We start from the raw sequence: 16360 nt of genomic DNA on the forward strand, positions 1-16360 counted from the left end.
GTAGGAGAACTTGCACAATTGGTGGTTGACTAAATACTTATTTGCCCCACTGTATACAGGTGCTTCCTCTGTGGATGCCTCACAAGCAACAAATATGAGCGCAGGCTTCCAGCTGTAATCTTTGCCCTCACCCGGCTGTGCGACTTGCTACTTCGTGAGTGCGCGTGCGCTCTTCCTCATGGGTGCGCGTACGTTCTTGTTCGTGTGCGCGAATACATTATTCTTCGTATGTATATGCGCTCTTACTCACGTGCAGAAGTACTACCCACTCTACGCCAAAAAAAATGCATCAGAAAACCAAAGTCAACATTATTTAAAAAAAACAAAAAAAAAAACAACTCGACATAAAAATGGCGGACAAGACTCTGGCATCGTAAAATTGAAATCACGTAAATTGGAAACGTCGTAACCTGGGGACTACCTGTATATGGCTATATTTGGCATTGATGGTTATGTACATCGATGGCATTGACAGATTTAGCCGTCTTTGGGGTTGACAGACAAAACCGTATATGACATTGACGGTCTTAGCCGTCATTGACGTTGAAGGACATACTGTAGGTATCATTGGCATTTACATAAACACAATTTACAAAAAGATTACGGTAGTTTGGAAGTTGGAAAAAATTACTGGCCTATTTATCTTAATGGGTAATATTGATTTCATCCATGAATAAACTAAGTTACAAGGTTGGTCGTAGAACAATCTGAATCCGTAAAATGAATTGAACTTGAATTGCACTGTGTATTACTGCAGTAATACCATTGTTTTTACAAAAATCCATTTCGACAAGTAACAAAGCAATGTATTTTATATTCAGCTATTTTTCCTTGCAAAGGCCTGATAGTACACATATAAAATCCCTTGAAATTGCCCATGGAATGCCAGATTAAAGTTGCCAGAGATTAAACATCACACACAGATGGTGTGCGTGTCTCATCCGTATTGGCTGACCTACTACCATTGCTCCGGTTATAACACTTTGCTAAACATGTTGTGACCTTGCTGCCCTTACCCGAGCTATTGTGTCTGTTCACTGCCACTCTCACCAGAGGATCTGTGAAGTTATCCCCTGATTTATCTTGAAATCAGACACTATGGTGGTTTTAAATCAGGCCGATACAAGTTTTCATTCTGGTCTTTGTATTGCTTTATTAATTCATGAGTATTTCGGACTTAAATATTTAATACTACAAAACAAGACCAATATATCCAGGGATCTCTTCTACCTCCACACAGAAAACATTACAAACTTGTTCCCTTAGGTGCACAGTGGATGTTTGTTGTAGAGGGGGAGAACTTTTATTGCTTGGAAAACAATAAATATGCTCTAATTTCGGTTGTTGAAGACGACAGAAAGATGATGATAAAGTGTGAAGGATCTGAATTTTAAATTTAGGATCATTCCATGTCTAATCTACCAAAGTATTTGACAATTTTAATCTTTAAAAAGCTAAAATTCTAACTTTTAGTAGAAATGTGTCAGGAGTTATGGTGATACGACCTCTTAAACCAGGTGTTGGGAAACTACGTTTGTTATACACCTTTGAGCATTGCGTGAAATGACGACGGTCACCGGTCATACGCTGGTGTTGTGCAGTAATGAGCAGACGTGACTTTTGTAGCGTATAATAACTTTTTTAATGCTCCGACAACACTCGTGCACTTCGCACTAGATATCATCAAATAGCAACATAGATGTGCTACGTTAGATCCCCCAAAGTCTCATGCCATTGGCTGCGTGAGCCCAGGGTGAGCATTGGACACGTAGTCCATATACTACAACCGCTGACTAGAAAGCCGGTTTACAGTAATTTTAGTGGAAAAGTGGCAAACATACATGCCGTTGTGTCAATCTATCTATTTATCTATCAATCGCATAGGCAACGCAGATGAGGCAGGGACACTTTCAAAGTGGGGTTGCCGTATTTTGCTGTCGAAAATAGCGGCCGATGTGCGTGTGCACGTGAGATCAGGAAGTAAACATTCCTTGTTTTCAGTTTCGTTTTCCGCGTTGTCATCTAATTTTAGAAATCCGTTTGAGAAGATGGCAAAAAGAAAAAAAAGACGAGGCGTATCGTACTTTTCAGCAGGACATAAGGCACCTTTTTTTCTCTCACTTTGGACGAGTCAACAGATGTAAGCTATTTATCCCACTTCAGCGTGATTGCAAGGTTGTGAAAGGGACAGCAAGACGGGAGGATTTATTCAAGTCCTTCACTGAGTTCGCTAAAAAAAAAAAAATCTACCGATGGATAAACTTGTTTCGGTGTGCACTGATGGTGCTCCGTGCATAAGTTTCTCAACGCCTGCATGAAGCTTTACCCCACCAAGTATCAACCAGACTACAAAGCCATCAGCAAAACCATGCAGCACCAGAAGTCACATTAATGGTAAGAAATACTCGTCATTAATTGGCAACAGCATAACAATGTTATTAAAAATAATTCAGAGACGTATTGTACTTTAAAAGTGTTGACATTACATAAAATGCACACATTACTTGTATTTTTAGTTTTAAACATATTGTATGGCTCTCACGGAATTACATTTAAAAATATGTGGTGTTCATGGCTCTCTCAGCCAAAAAGGTTTCCGACCCCTGTCTTAAACCATTGACTCTGACAAATTCCACCCTTTCTGAATTATAAATGTCTATCTTGGTAACCCCTTCTCCTATCAATCTCAAATTAGAGTTGTTCGACTGGGAAAGATATGTAGATTCCATTTTTGATATCAAATTTGAACTATCTCAATGTTTGGTAGTGTAGATTTTGTGATCTGACCACTGATCGTGAGCTTCACCCTATGAAACACCTGACCTTGACCTGAGCAAGGCAGAATAGGAAAGCTTGAACTGTTGCTTGCAATATACATATATACAGTATATGTCTATTTTTTTTGTTTTGTTTTTTTTTAAATTATGAAGGACAGAGTTAAAAGGTTACAAATCTAAACAGCCGAATATTGTGATGCATTCTAAATTTGATTTAGTTTTCCCAGTCCAGCTACAGTAATTTCAGAATGAAATGCTGAGATACGGACATTTGAAATTCAAAAATGGGGTGAAATTTGTTCAAGAGGTCATATCTCCATCCCCCCTGACCTGAATTTGCTGAAATTCTGAATTATCATACTACATTGATGCCTCGCTACTTCACGCTTCAAACTTCGCGCCCTCAGACCAGGGCGGATTATTTTTCAATTAAAAAAAAATAAATATTTGCAGTATTCTGGCAATTGTTTAATTCATAATTTATTTTGTTGACTACAGTTTGCTTTATTTGAGTTTTGATACTTGATTACAAGCTTAAAAAAATACAAATTCTTCCTTAACCTCTTTTAGAAAAAGGTTTGGCGCTATCTACTGTAAGTACTGACAATCATTTGGGGTGAGAAGTTTGAAGTATGCAGTGCAACAAAATCTGATTAATATACAAAATATGGACGTATGGGTTGGATTGCATGTATGGGTTTCACAGTACACTGTGACGAAATGGTGGGCCAAAAATATGGGCCCCTTTGCATTATTTTGCTTAGGGCCCCCAAATGGCCTGGGCCGGCCCTGAGCCGTCCCAATCCGATCGCATAGTCTCTCACGCTCACTCTGTGCTTTTCTTGGTCAGGCAGTGCACTGGAGTTGCCTATTTAAGTTAATGATGATTGACAAACAGTCAAGGTTTGATATTGCCAGATATTGCCGCTTGTAAGCTAAGACTTTAAAGCGCCACATGCGTCAACATCGTTTAGCTTGTTAAACAGTTGATGTGGCAACTCATTGTGTGTAAGTGAGCAGCTTGAGCGGATTTGAGTGGACACACTCAATGAAGCGTTTAATAAGGACAAGCATTTTTTTAAATTTTTATGAAATGGATTGGGCGTTTACTTCTTTTCCTTGTTTAAAAATAATTTGGTGGGACAGTAACATGTTTAAAACTTCATCATAATTATTAAATTTGAAATGCTTAAAAACGTTTTATCAAAAAAAAAAAAATATATATATATATATATATATATATATATATATATGGCGGAAAACACTCAGGTGACTTGAAGTTCTGGGACTCCCAATTTGGCCAGTTTTCAAAATTGTCCGATATGCATGTGTGATACATCAATGGAAAGCTTAAAATCTTAATTTTCTAGAGGAAGAAAAATTTTGAACAGGAGGGCATTTTTAGAAAAAAAAAAAAAAAAAAAAAACCTAACTGGAGGTGAGAGCATACGAGAGCATAATTAAAGACGGCATTATTTTAATGAGATATTATCACGTACTTACCTCTTTTCGATCCAAAAACTCCATGTAGCATGTATCACCGAGTGTCAAGACACAGCTGTGAATGGCCACAGCCGGATTTCGGGGGGATTTTACGAGTGAAACATAGTAATATAACAAGCGTCGCGATGCAGAAATCGCAGACATCAAGGGGTGGTCGATGTTTTCATTTTCGTATATTTACCCTTTAAAACATTTTTTTTCAATTTTTTTTTTTTTTTGCTTGGATCCATTATTTATCATTTAAAATATTGGGGAAAATGCGACAGTAACGAAAAAAATACAATTAAGCGATAGTTGTGAAGTAGATATCCGTGACTTTTTACATTGTGACGTAATTTGTTTAAAAGTTAAAACTATGCAAGTGAATAATTTTTTAAAGTCGTTTTTTTGTGTTAAAGTATTTATTAGACATCAATTAATGATTCTAAGCTAAAAATGACAGACATTTCGAATAATAAATACGATTACTTAGCTTCTTTTTATGGTAAGGTTGAAACAAAAGCGGTTCCGCGACGTCTGTAAACAGGGGTTTCCAGGGTAAAACGGACAACTTAAAAATAGTTCGGGGGCTTAATATAGACATATTGTTCTATCAAACACAACAGTTCCTTTGGCTTAAAATACAGCAGTTTATTTTACAGAGGGGTGGAAGAGCAGAAACTGCTTTTTCAGCCTTGTGTGTGTTTTCCACCATACAGTATACATATATATATATATATTAGGGGTGTCAAACGATTACAATTTTTAATCGAGTTAATTACAGCTTAAAATTAATTAATCGCAATTAATCGCAATTCAAACATCTATCAAATATGCCATATTTTTCTGTAAATTATTGTTGGAATGGAAAGATAAGACACAAGATGGATATATACATTCAACATACGGTACATGAGTACTGTATTTGTTTATTATAACAATAAATCACAACAAGATGGCATTTCCATTATTAATATTCTGTTAAAGCGATCCATGGATAGAAAGACTTGTAGCTCTTAAAAGATAAAAGTTAGTACAAGTTATAAAAATTTTATATTAAAACCCCTCTTAATGTTTTCGTTTTAATAAAATTTGTAAAACTTTCAATCAAAAAATAAACTAGTAGCCCGCCATTGTTGATGTCAATAATTACTTACACAATGCTGATGGGTGCTGAAGCCTATAAAATCAGTCGCACCCAAGCGCCAGCAGAGGGCGACAAAACTCCGAAAAACACAACAAGTACACATTTCACTGTGCTGTCATTTTAATCTGTTTGAGCGGGGCATCTGTGCGTTAATTGCGTCAAATATTTTAACGTAATTAATTTTAAAAATTAATTACTGCCCGTTAACGCGATAATTTTGACAGCCCTAATATATACATATATATACACACACACACACAAACATAATAGTTGTTTTTTTTTATGCTTTGGGGAAAAAGGTGAAAAAACATGTCATATCTTTCCAATGACAAATCTGACCAATGATAAATCTGACTACATTGAACAAAACAAAAACAAAAAAATTGGGGGGGGGGGCGCTATTTCGCAGTTTTTCACTGATTGCGATGAGTTCTTGAGTTCCCCATTAACCGCGAAAAACAAGGGGTCACTGTATTGGCAAAACTAAGGCAGTCTTCTTTCGCTATGTTACAGTACGTTATTTTGAGATTTTTAACATGAAGCGCATGCTAACTAGCAAGTTACAGTTTGATTTTTATCCTGTTTAGAATGAGCGCATATTTAACTGTACAAGGGTGTACATGTCCCTCCCCCCAATCTTTTTTTTGTCATGTATCATTCCAACAAACGTGTTGGTTTCAGTGTAGACTTTGCAGCTTTTGTAAAACGGCTCACTAACTGTGTCTGGAGCGGTATCGTAAAATTACAGCATGGCAAAATATTTTTCTTTCTGATTGCAGATCTGTTGAAGAAGTTGAATCATAAGTGTAACTTGTCAATAATACCGTTACCGGATGCGGCACTGCAAATATATTATCCATTTCAGGCCAGCGCTGAATGTTGTTGTTCATGCTTAAAAATTTCTGGTGAGTTTAGTTTGCCTCAAATTTGACAGGTTTACTCGACCAGAAAATGAATGAGTGACTGAACCACAATTTTCTAAGTGTGTTATTTGTATCTACTGTTTTCATTGGATCAGTGCCAAGATATAACGTTGTAATTTTTACAAGCAGTTGTCACAGTCATCACCCATGTCTTCATAAAGCAGCGGCTGTTGTGAGAACACCGCCAAACCCAACATGTTGTCCCTCTTTCTATAAAATTGTAAATGTTGACTCGCTTTCCCGCTCATTAATCCCCATCGGTCCATGTCAGAGGGGCCAGATTACTCCAGTTTCTGGCCTCGGCTTCTCATTCAGCGCATACTTCACGCCATTATTCAACCATTCAGCCACAAAGCAAATGGTATTTACCTCAAAGGCCAGAGTACCTCAGGCAGTAAACTAGGACGCAAAGGAGAGCAAAATCATTAAAACGAGCGGAAAAGTAGGAAATGACTTCTTATAGAAGTATCAGCCTGTCATCAGTCATCCAAGAACATGACAAAACGACTGAAATCAGCTAGAGAGGGATTTGACACAGATGTCTGACATCCTCATCTAATCCTTCACCACAACTGGAAACGCATGGATGGGATGGATTTGATTGCCATGGCAACAAACGGGAGAAAAAACATAATCCTGCCCCGAATGTTGGGGTGATTGGGTTTGATTTGGATGTCAAATCACTGGCTGTCTGCCAAATAATGACTCAACAAAGATGCTGGTAATTAGTCAACATTATGGACAGGGCCCTGCGGTCCATTATCATCCAGAGCCATGAGATTCTTTGCTTTGAATGCAGAAGCCTCTTACAGGGCGGGAGTAAGGCTTAGCCTCACGTGTAACACTGATTCCATCTGTTCTCATCTCCATAGCTCAGCCTGTATGCCTGTCATTTGTTTTAATGCCATACAAACAATTCCATCTTACCGGAGGACATATCAACATCTGGCTTGCAAAGTCCGCATTCAAGGAATGACATGCCAAGGTCGGAGTGAAGGAAGTGACCTGGATGACCTGGATAATGCAGAAACAGACAATTGCTCTTATTTTCTCTGATTTGAAACGGAATAACATCGAAGTGATGATTAGAAATTTATGCCCCAGCTGCACAATTTTAAAAGGAACACAGAAAATGTCTGATCGGGAGCAAGCAGCGGCGTACGCATTAGCTGAAAAAAGCCTTTGGTGACTATGTAAAGCTTTGCAGGGCTCTGGTGACGTGTTGGTTTTTGTGATCTCTACGGATTATGGCCATGGAGTTATGATCTGGCCTCTGGATGGCATTTGGTGTCACCTTAATCCTTTCCGGCACACTTGTGAAGATGGACTGAGAGGAATAAATTCACGATAAATGATAATGAGTGTTGCACTGATATGAGTATCGTGAATTTTAAATGAGTTCATCTGTTAGGGCAGGGTAGGCGAAGCCAATGCGGACCACAGTGGGACCATGAAGCAGATGGATATCGAAGTAATTTCTATTAAACAAAGACTAAGTTTTCGGTGGCTAGCCGGGGTGATGTGTCAGTAGATGACTCTGGCAGGTAGCTTCTTCAAAACAGGTGTCTTAGGTGAGTGGGTGTCCAATGGTGACTGACAGAATCATCTGACACCTGCTTGCTGCCCAAGCCACTACTTAAAAGCAGTGATGATTACTGACGGACTGCAGGTGCACTCATAAGCTGAGTTTAAGGGGGGTCCAGGGGGTGCAGGCCCCCTCTTTTGGCCGAAAAGTGTCATTACATGTAATTGACTTTCCTACGTAAATAAAAGTTGTAAAGCAATAAAACAAACAACAAAAATGAATGAAATGAACAAAAAAAAAAATTTTATAATGAGTCAAAATGATTTTTCGAACAGATCATGTGACAAGCACAGACGGTCATTTGCTTTGCATATTTTTTTACAAAAAAATAAATAAAAATTAGGGGAGGGCAAAAAATTGTATTTTAAAAATAATTTTTTTCTTTGTTTGATTTTTTTTTTTTTTTATTGAAGCAACTTTTTGGGGGATTGGATGATTTAGACACAAATGTCACACAAAAGGATGGCTAAAATCAAATAATTTTTTTTCATGAGAAATTAAGTGTTCAAATGCAAATATTTGTCTCAAATATTTTTTTGCATTCAAAAACTTTTTTTCTATGATTGAAATTTTTCTTTTTCTTTTTTTTGAAGTGATTTTTCTTTTGAAAATATATATTTTTTGTTTGAAGCAACTAATTTTTTTATTTGAATAATAAAGACACAAATGTCCTAGCCAAAATGTGGCCCAAACGCAAAACATTACTTCAGCCAAAAAAGTTGCTTCAACAAAAAAAAATTGACTTCATTAAAAAAAAAAAAAAAAATAGCTTTCAAATACATCTTTTTTTGTTTGTTTGTTTGTTTCAAATTTATTGAAGTGACTTTTTTTCTAATTGCAAATATAGATTTTGACTGAACTTTTTTTTTTTTTTTTTTGGATCGAATAATGAAGACACAAATCTACCTCCATATGGCTCCACCCAGGTGATACCATTTTTGACAGGGGTAACTACATTGGCACGACACCGGCGGGCGTACCATATTCAATGGATGACGATCTTGGCGAAAAGTATAGCTGTCCTAAGCAGCCCGATTTAGAATTCCCCTCAAGAATGATGGGAAACATAAAAACGCTCATTTTCAACTTATTATAATAAATATTCTTGTACATTAATTATATTGCTGATACTGCATTTTGGGGTCATCAACATGTTGTGCCCTACCCCCTGCCCCAAAAGTCAAACTCCGCCTATGGGTGCACTCCCAGGTACACCACACCCAGCCTGCCAAGGTTGAACTAAGGCAGTGCTTCTCAATTATTTTCTGTTACGCCCCCCCAAGGAAGACGTAAATGTTTCGCGCCCCCCCAAACTCTGCCGCCACTGTAAATAGTATCATTTGTCTATAATATTACTATTATAAGTATGCCTCTGCCTCACATTGTATCCTCTTTTTTCTATTAGAGAAAATAACAGATCAACTTATAAAGTATAACTTTATTAACATTGTTTCGTTTGTAATAGAAAAGACTTAACGCGCATCAATTTGCCTGAAAAAAAAAAAAAAAAAAAAGTCACATCCAAACTGTAAAAACACACTCAAGGTACATTTTTGACCATTTGATACTGAAAAATAAAATCAGTAAATAATAACAAATTCAAATTGATTAGAAACATTAACTCATGAAGACAATATGCCAAAAAATTTGACCGAAAAAACAAAACTGAATAGAAGAAAAAAGTGTTTTTGGACAGAGGGACAGTTTTTATTTTCGCTGCTCCCAGTATCACCTCCAGTTTGCAATGATGTGGCGTTATATTGCACTGAGCATGCTAACAGTGCTCACTGGTTGGTTTACTGATATAACACTGACAAAGCGGGACGATTGTTGGCAATATTCGGCACGTTTTCGCTGAAAAACAACCAAGCGGCTTATCAATGAGATTGGGGTCTAATGTCTTTAAGTGGCGTCTTAATTGATTTGGCTTCAGGCTGTCTGCTATAATCATTTTTAGAGACAGTAAACAGTGGTCTTTCCTCGTCTACCACTGTATTAAATATCAAAGCCAAAAGGTAAACGGCCCGAAAAAAGCGCTTTCTCGGCGGCCAAGGGAGAACCGTAGGCGAGGGCGGTCGTCGTGACGATCCCAAGCCGAAAATGGCACTTCTCGGGCGGGCACTTGAGAACCGAAGAGGACAGCGGGTCGCTGTGTGAGTCCGGCCGGAAAACGGCTTTCGAAAACGGCGCACAGCTCTCCAGCTATTCATGAGTCTCTTCCGTGTGCTCTTGCTTACTTCAAAAATACTGCGCGCACTTTGAAAATGAGAGCGCCACTGCCACCCACTGAGTGGATGTGCAAGTACACTTTATTCTAGTACGGCAAAAAAACAAACAAAAAAAGCATGTTCCCGAGGTCACACGCGCCACCCCTGGCATCGCTCTGCGCCCCCCTGGGGGGGCGCGCCCCACTATTTGAGAAGTACTGAACTAAGGCCACAAGTCAAAACACAAAGTGTTACCAAAGTAAAAGTAAAGGTAGAGGGGAGTTTGGGCAACGACCAGCACATTATCAATAGTAGACATCAATGGCAGCTAATGAGTTAAAAAATCAATTTGTTCTTCCTCTGGCCAAGAAGCACCCTTCCACCAATGGGTTTATTACTAGTAGAAGTTCAGTCCATTTGAAGTGGGAGGGTTGGAAGCGAATGAACTCAATGTCTGACCAAGACACGATAGCAGTTACCTTACATTCATGTGAGTATGCAGTAATTTAATATTTTTTCCAAAAACGTGGTATTAGTATAGTATAGGCATCCGCTGATACCACTCAGCCAGTGTTGGAATCTGTTTCGGGAGCCACAAAATGGTATCGGTGCAACACGAATAATATGACAGGCCACAGAATGCACATTGCTTTTTCCCTAACTTTCTTGGTTACCACTGATTTTGTTTCCCATTTTTTTGTAACTTTTTTTTACCCACTTTATTTTAAAGTTTTTTAACAATGCTTTAAATTGACATAAATTTCAACTCATTGTTAGTCATCAACTAATTGGAAAACGCGAATGGGAAACACAATTTTTTATGTCTGACAGCTGCTTTTAACCAACCTTTGGTAGCGGAAAACAAAACTGATCTGTTTTTCTCTGTCAATTTTTTTCACTATTTCTAATCACTATTTCTTAAAAATAGAAAAAGATAGTCTGATTAACAAATACAAGGATTGGACAATATATATATATATGTATATATTTTAGGGCTGTCAAAATTATCGCGTTAACGGGCGTTCATTTTTTTTTTTTAATTAATCACGTTAAAATATTTGACGCAATTAACGCAGATGCCCCGCTCAGACAGATTTAAATGACAGTACAGTGAAACGCTCACTTGTTGTGTTTTATTAGGTTTTCCCGCCCTCTGCTGGCGCTTGGGTGCGACTGATTTTATAGGCTTCAGCACCCATGAGCATTGTGTAAGTAATTATTGACATCAACAATGGCGGGCTACTAGTTTATTTTTTTGATTGAAAATTTTACAAATTTTATTAAGACGAAAACATTAAGAGGGGTTTTAGTATAACATTTCTATAACTTGTACTAACATTTTTCTTTTAAGAACTACAAGTCTTTCTGTCCATGGATCGCTTTAACAGAATGTTAATAATTTTAATGCCATCTTGTTCATTTATTGTTATAATAAACAAATACAGTCCTTATGTACCGTATGTTGAATGTATATATCCATCTTGTGTCATATCTTTCCATTCCAACAATAATTTACAGAAAAATATGGCATATTTTATAGATGGTTTGAATTGCGATTAATTACGATTAATTAATTTGTAAGCTGTAATTAACTCAATTAAAAATTGGTTTGACAACCCTAATATACTGGACTGTCTCAGAAAATTAGAATACACAATATTCTAATTTTTTGAGACAGTCCTGTGTTTATATACAGGACTGTCTCAGGAAATTAGAATATTGTGTATTCTAATTTCCTGAGACAGTCAGGAAATTAGAATATTGTGTATTCTAATTTCCTGAGACAGTCCTGTATATATACACAGGACTGTCTCAAAAAATTAGAATATTGTGTATGCTAATTTTCTGAGACAGTCCAGTATATATATATATATATATATATATATATATATATATATATATATATATATATATATATATATATATATATATATATATATATATATATATATAAGACATGACAAATTATATGATTAGAACTAATATACTTATGGGAAAAAATAATTGTAAAAGTAAATATAGTTCTTATATTTTTTTAAAAGGAAAATGTATTTTTTTAGTATTAACTCAATGGTGCCACCGATGGCCCACAGACGTCAAACACTGCGAGGGCTGGCAGCGATCGTTCAGTGGCAGTGAATAGGTTAAGGGTTACAACCAAAAAAATACTACAAAGTATATGGATATTAATATCTACATTACTGATATAAACTTTGCCGGGCAAAAAGAAAATGTTTGACAGAAAAAAAGTCATGAAGATCACAGCCAAGCTAACTCTCTTTATCATATTAGATCATATTTTTTATATATACAGAGCATAATATAAAGTACTCGCCCCCTTGGATGTTTTCGTGTTTTATTGCAATCATAAATCAATCATGGTCACACAAAGGGCGGTGGGACGGGAGGCTGGCTAGAAATTCCATGCAGCAGTCCTACTGCCCCAAGCAGAGATCTCTTACTTTAATGCATACATAGCACTGCCATCCCCACACATGTAGCGTCTCTGCTCGTCTGCGTGGCTGTTGCGTGTTTAGGATCGCTCGCGGCTGGATGTGATTGGGCGCACTCGGGTGGGGGGCCCCGGAGCCGGGATTGGCGATGTGGCGGCGTAGGTTGCCGAAAGGCTTACACTCACAAAGGATTCACAAGATTACTGTTTTCTAGATCACAGGGCGGATTTGTGTACACTCCACCCCCTTCTAATCACTTAGCCTATATACTCCCCCATACCCGTCTCCTTCTTTCCCTGGTCAGCAGGTCCCCCACATGGTGTCAACCGGAAAAACATCTAGCTGACGATAGTACCAACACATTCATAGTTAGTTTAGGCGTTCAATGTATTTCTTGTTGTTGTGTTTTCTTTTTTTTCCCTTTCTTCTGTCCCCCATAACTCCTTGCTGTTCGCTACTTTCTCGTAATAAATGAGGTATATTGAATGATCACAATGGGAATATGTCATACTCTCAATGTGAAACATTAAAACTGTTCAGACCAACCGGACACTTAGACTTCCATTCTCCATGTCAAACAGATGAACAGGACAGGTTAAAAAAAAAAAAAAAAAAATCATGTTTTTTTTTTTTTTTTTTTTTTTTTTAAATAATATCAAAGAGTAATGTCAATGACATAAAAATATAGAAATGAAAATAATTGTTTGCATAATTATTCAACCCCTTCAAGTCAGAATTTTACAGATGCACCTTTGGCTGCCATCAAAGTGAAGGAAAATAGTCGATTTATCCTTGTTGCAGGTTGTTTTATTCTTATAAAAAACAGGAGATGACGACATAGAATTCGGAAATAAAAAAGAACAAAGAATTTACACGGAAAGACAAACAAATACAGACAAGACATCTTGGTACCAGTAGACAAAAGACAAAAAGTGCCCCGGCCTCTCTGCTTGGAGTCTTTTTCTTCCCTCTCACTTGGGGGCAGGGTCAAAATTACTTGGAATGTGCATTGTGAACCCCCATCTGCTAGGACTAGCTATTATTTTCCAGATGTGCTGCTTTTCAATGGCATATACTGTCTTATGATGGAGAATGCAATGTCCACATATGATTATTGTGAATAAATGGAAATATATTCCTACAAAAGTCTGTGTGGATAAGTCTCAATCAAACTTTTACATCTGCAATTTTATTTCATTTTCTTTGCAAAACTGCTCAACTTGCATGGCTGCGCAGGGATCGGGCATTAACAGACCTTTTCAAGTCCATCCACAAATTCTATATTGGAATGAGGTCTAGGCTTTGAAATATTTACCTGGTTGTTGTTGTTGTTGTTTTTTTTAACCATTCATGGTGAGCTTTTGCATTATGCTTTGGATCATTGTCTTGCTGGCAAACAAATCTTCTCCCAAGCTGTAGTTCTCCTGCAGACTGAAGAAGATTGTCCCCCAGGATTTTGGTGTTGTATTTTGCAGCATTTATTCTGCCGTTATCTTTACAAACTTTCTAGGTCCAGCTGCTGAGAAATATCGCCACAGCAGGATGCTTCACAGTGGGGATGGTGTGTTTTCGGTGATGTGCAGCGTTTGGTTTCCGCCAAACATATCATCTTGTCTGATGGCTAAAAAGCTCACTTTGGTCTCATCAGATCAAAGAATCTTCTTTCACTTGAGCACGGAGTCTTCCACATGCATTTTGGCAAACTGTAGTCGAGAGCCAGTGACTGCTCTTCAACAGTACCTTTCAACATTTCAAACACTACACATCACCAAAAACACCTACCCTAACCATATTCAATGATATTTTTATAATTTCATCATAACTATGGACCACAGTTGGCAGTTGTAGTTTGGACACCCTTTGTTTAGAGAGGAATATGAGGTGGAAGCACATGATTTGCTTTAGCTGGCTTTTTTCCTCATTCTGAATCCTGCGACTTATAGTGCAGTGCAGCTTATTTGTTTATTTATTTGGGTTAATAGGTAACATTTGACAGCGGCGTCATAAGACTGCCATTAATCCGCCATAATTATGAAATGACACTATCATGGGCATTAATGAATGCTTATGAGAGATTTCATTAAGTGTCACCCAGAAAATTATTGTATGTCCCTAAACATTCATTAATGCTCATGGCAGTGTCATGTCATAATTATGATAGTCTTATGGCGCCACTGTCAAATAACGTGTTACCAAATACCATAACTAGCAATTATTGAAACAACTGGACCAGTAACTGAAGAAATAATTAGCACAGAACACAATTTTTGATTGTTATTTACATCTGTAGCGCTGCAATGCATGCTTATGATAGATTTCATTAAGTGTCACCCAGAAAATTACTGTATGTCCCTAACTCCATTTATGTGAAGCCCGGATCTTTTACTTGTATTAAAAAGTGAGATCATTTGCCGGATGACACAAAATGACAGCTGTCATAAACATTCATTAATGCTCATGGCGGTGTCATGTCATAATTATGATAGTCTTATGGCGCCACTGTCAAATAACGTGTTACCAAAAACCATAACTAGCAATTATTGAAACAACTGGACCAGTAACTGAAGAAATAATTAGCACAGAACAAAATTTTTTATTGTTATTTACATCTGTTGCGCTGCAATGCATGCTAGGAGGCATGTTGGACGATAACAGCGTTGACAGCAGGTGGAGCAGTGATGGCCAAATGAAGCTTCTTGAAGCAATGAAGCTTTGCAGCCAATTGGGTCAAAGCTCCATGGTGGTTCATTTGGTCTTATGACAGTCTTACGATGCCGCTGTCAAATAAAGTGTTACCGGTTAATATATATTTGTGTAAATATCCCATAATACAGTGAGGACAGCTGTGGTTTATAGTCTAGTGTGGCTTATCTATGAACAAATGCCTTTTTTGTGTCAAATTTAACGGGTGGCGGCTTATAGTCAAGTGCGCCTTATAGTCCGAAAATTACGGTAGACAAGTTTTTAAAATATGCTATTTTAAAATGTAAGCAAATTGCTTGCTTCAGAAAGAATAGAAAATCAAGATAGGCTGTTCAAAAGGCAAGCTTGATTTAGTCAATTTTTTAATTAGAATTTGTTATCATACAAGTCATGAAGTCACGCTGAAAACAGATCATCTTTCTGTGAGTTCAAGATTAACTTCTGTGGGCCTCTTAAATAATTTGATCTTGGAGCCGTGGGAGAGAGACTTCCCATTTTGTGTGTTTGAGTGCCCTGGTCTCTCATCAGGCTCAATAATGGACCACAGCGAAGGGAAGTGGTATCGTGTTTCAAGCTTTTTATACCAGGAGAGGACTGGCTAGACACACACAAGCGGGAAAAAAGTTGCAGGAGAGAAAAAAAGAAGCGGTAACAATAAGCACTCAGAGAGGTGCAGGGTAGAGAGAGAGAGAAATGCAAAATCCAGAGGAGAAGCAGCTGTCTCAGAGGTGTGTGCGTCCTATTTTTAGTTTCCCTAATGCACATCTCCAACTCAAACAGCTGCTGGAGCATTTGCATTCTAAAACACTTGCGCTGTTGTCGTTTCTTGCAGTCAACGCAAGAGAATTCCACGCAACAGGGAGCCCAAAACCGGCTCAGGTGTAGTTTAGCCGTATCGGCGTCAAACTCAAGGCTCCGGGGCCAGATCCAGCCGACCGTGTCATTTTGTGTGCCCTGCGAAAGTAAATCATGTGCTTCCACTTCATGTTTCTCGCTAAATTAAGATTCTGTCATCCTTTGTTAAGGAGTAAGGATGAACGAATATACGTGTGCAGGGAATATTTACTTTTTATTATACTTATT

General features: G+C 37.6%; 1 long non-coding RNA gene across 1 annotated transcript in view; it reads right to left on the reverse strand.

Annotated features, from left to right (window-relative positions):
• The window catches only part of LOC130923756 (uncharacterized), a 37349-nt gene that overhangs the window by 9890 nt on the left and 11099 nt on the right, over window positions 1-16360 (reverse strand). The window contains exon 2 of the long non-coding RNA XR_009064767.1: window positions 7257-7343. This is a non-coding gene — a long non-coding RNA (uncharacterized LOC130923756). The remainder of the gene's footprint in view (window positions 1-7256; window positions 7344-16360) is intronic.

The sequence above is a fragment of the Corythoichthys intestinalis genome, chromosome 11 (assembly GCF_030265065.1).
Source record: "Corythoichthys intestinalis isolate RoL2023-P3 chromosome 11, ASM3026506v1, whole genome shotgun sequence".
NCBI lineage: Eukaryota > Metazoa > Chordata > Actinopteri > Syngnathiformes > Syngnathidae > Corythoichthys > Corythoichthys intestinalis.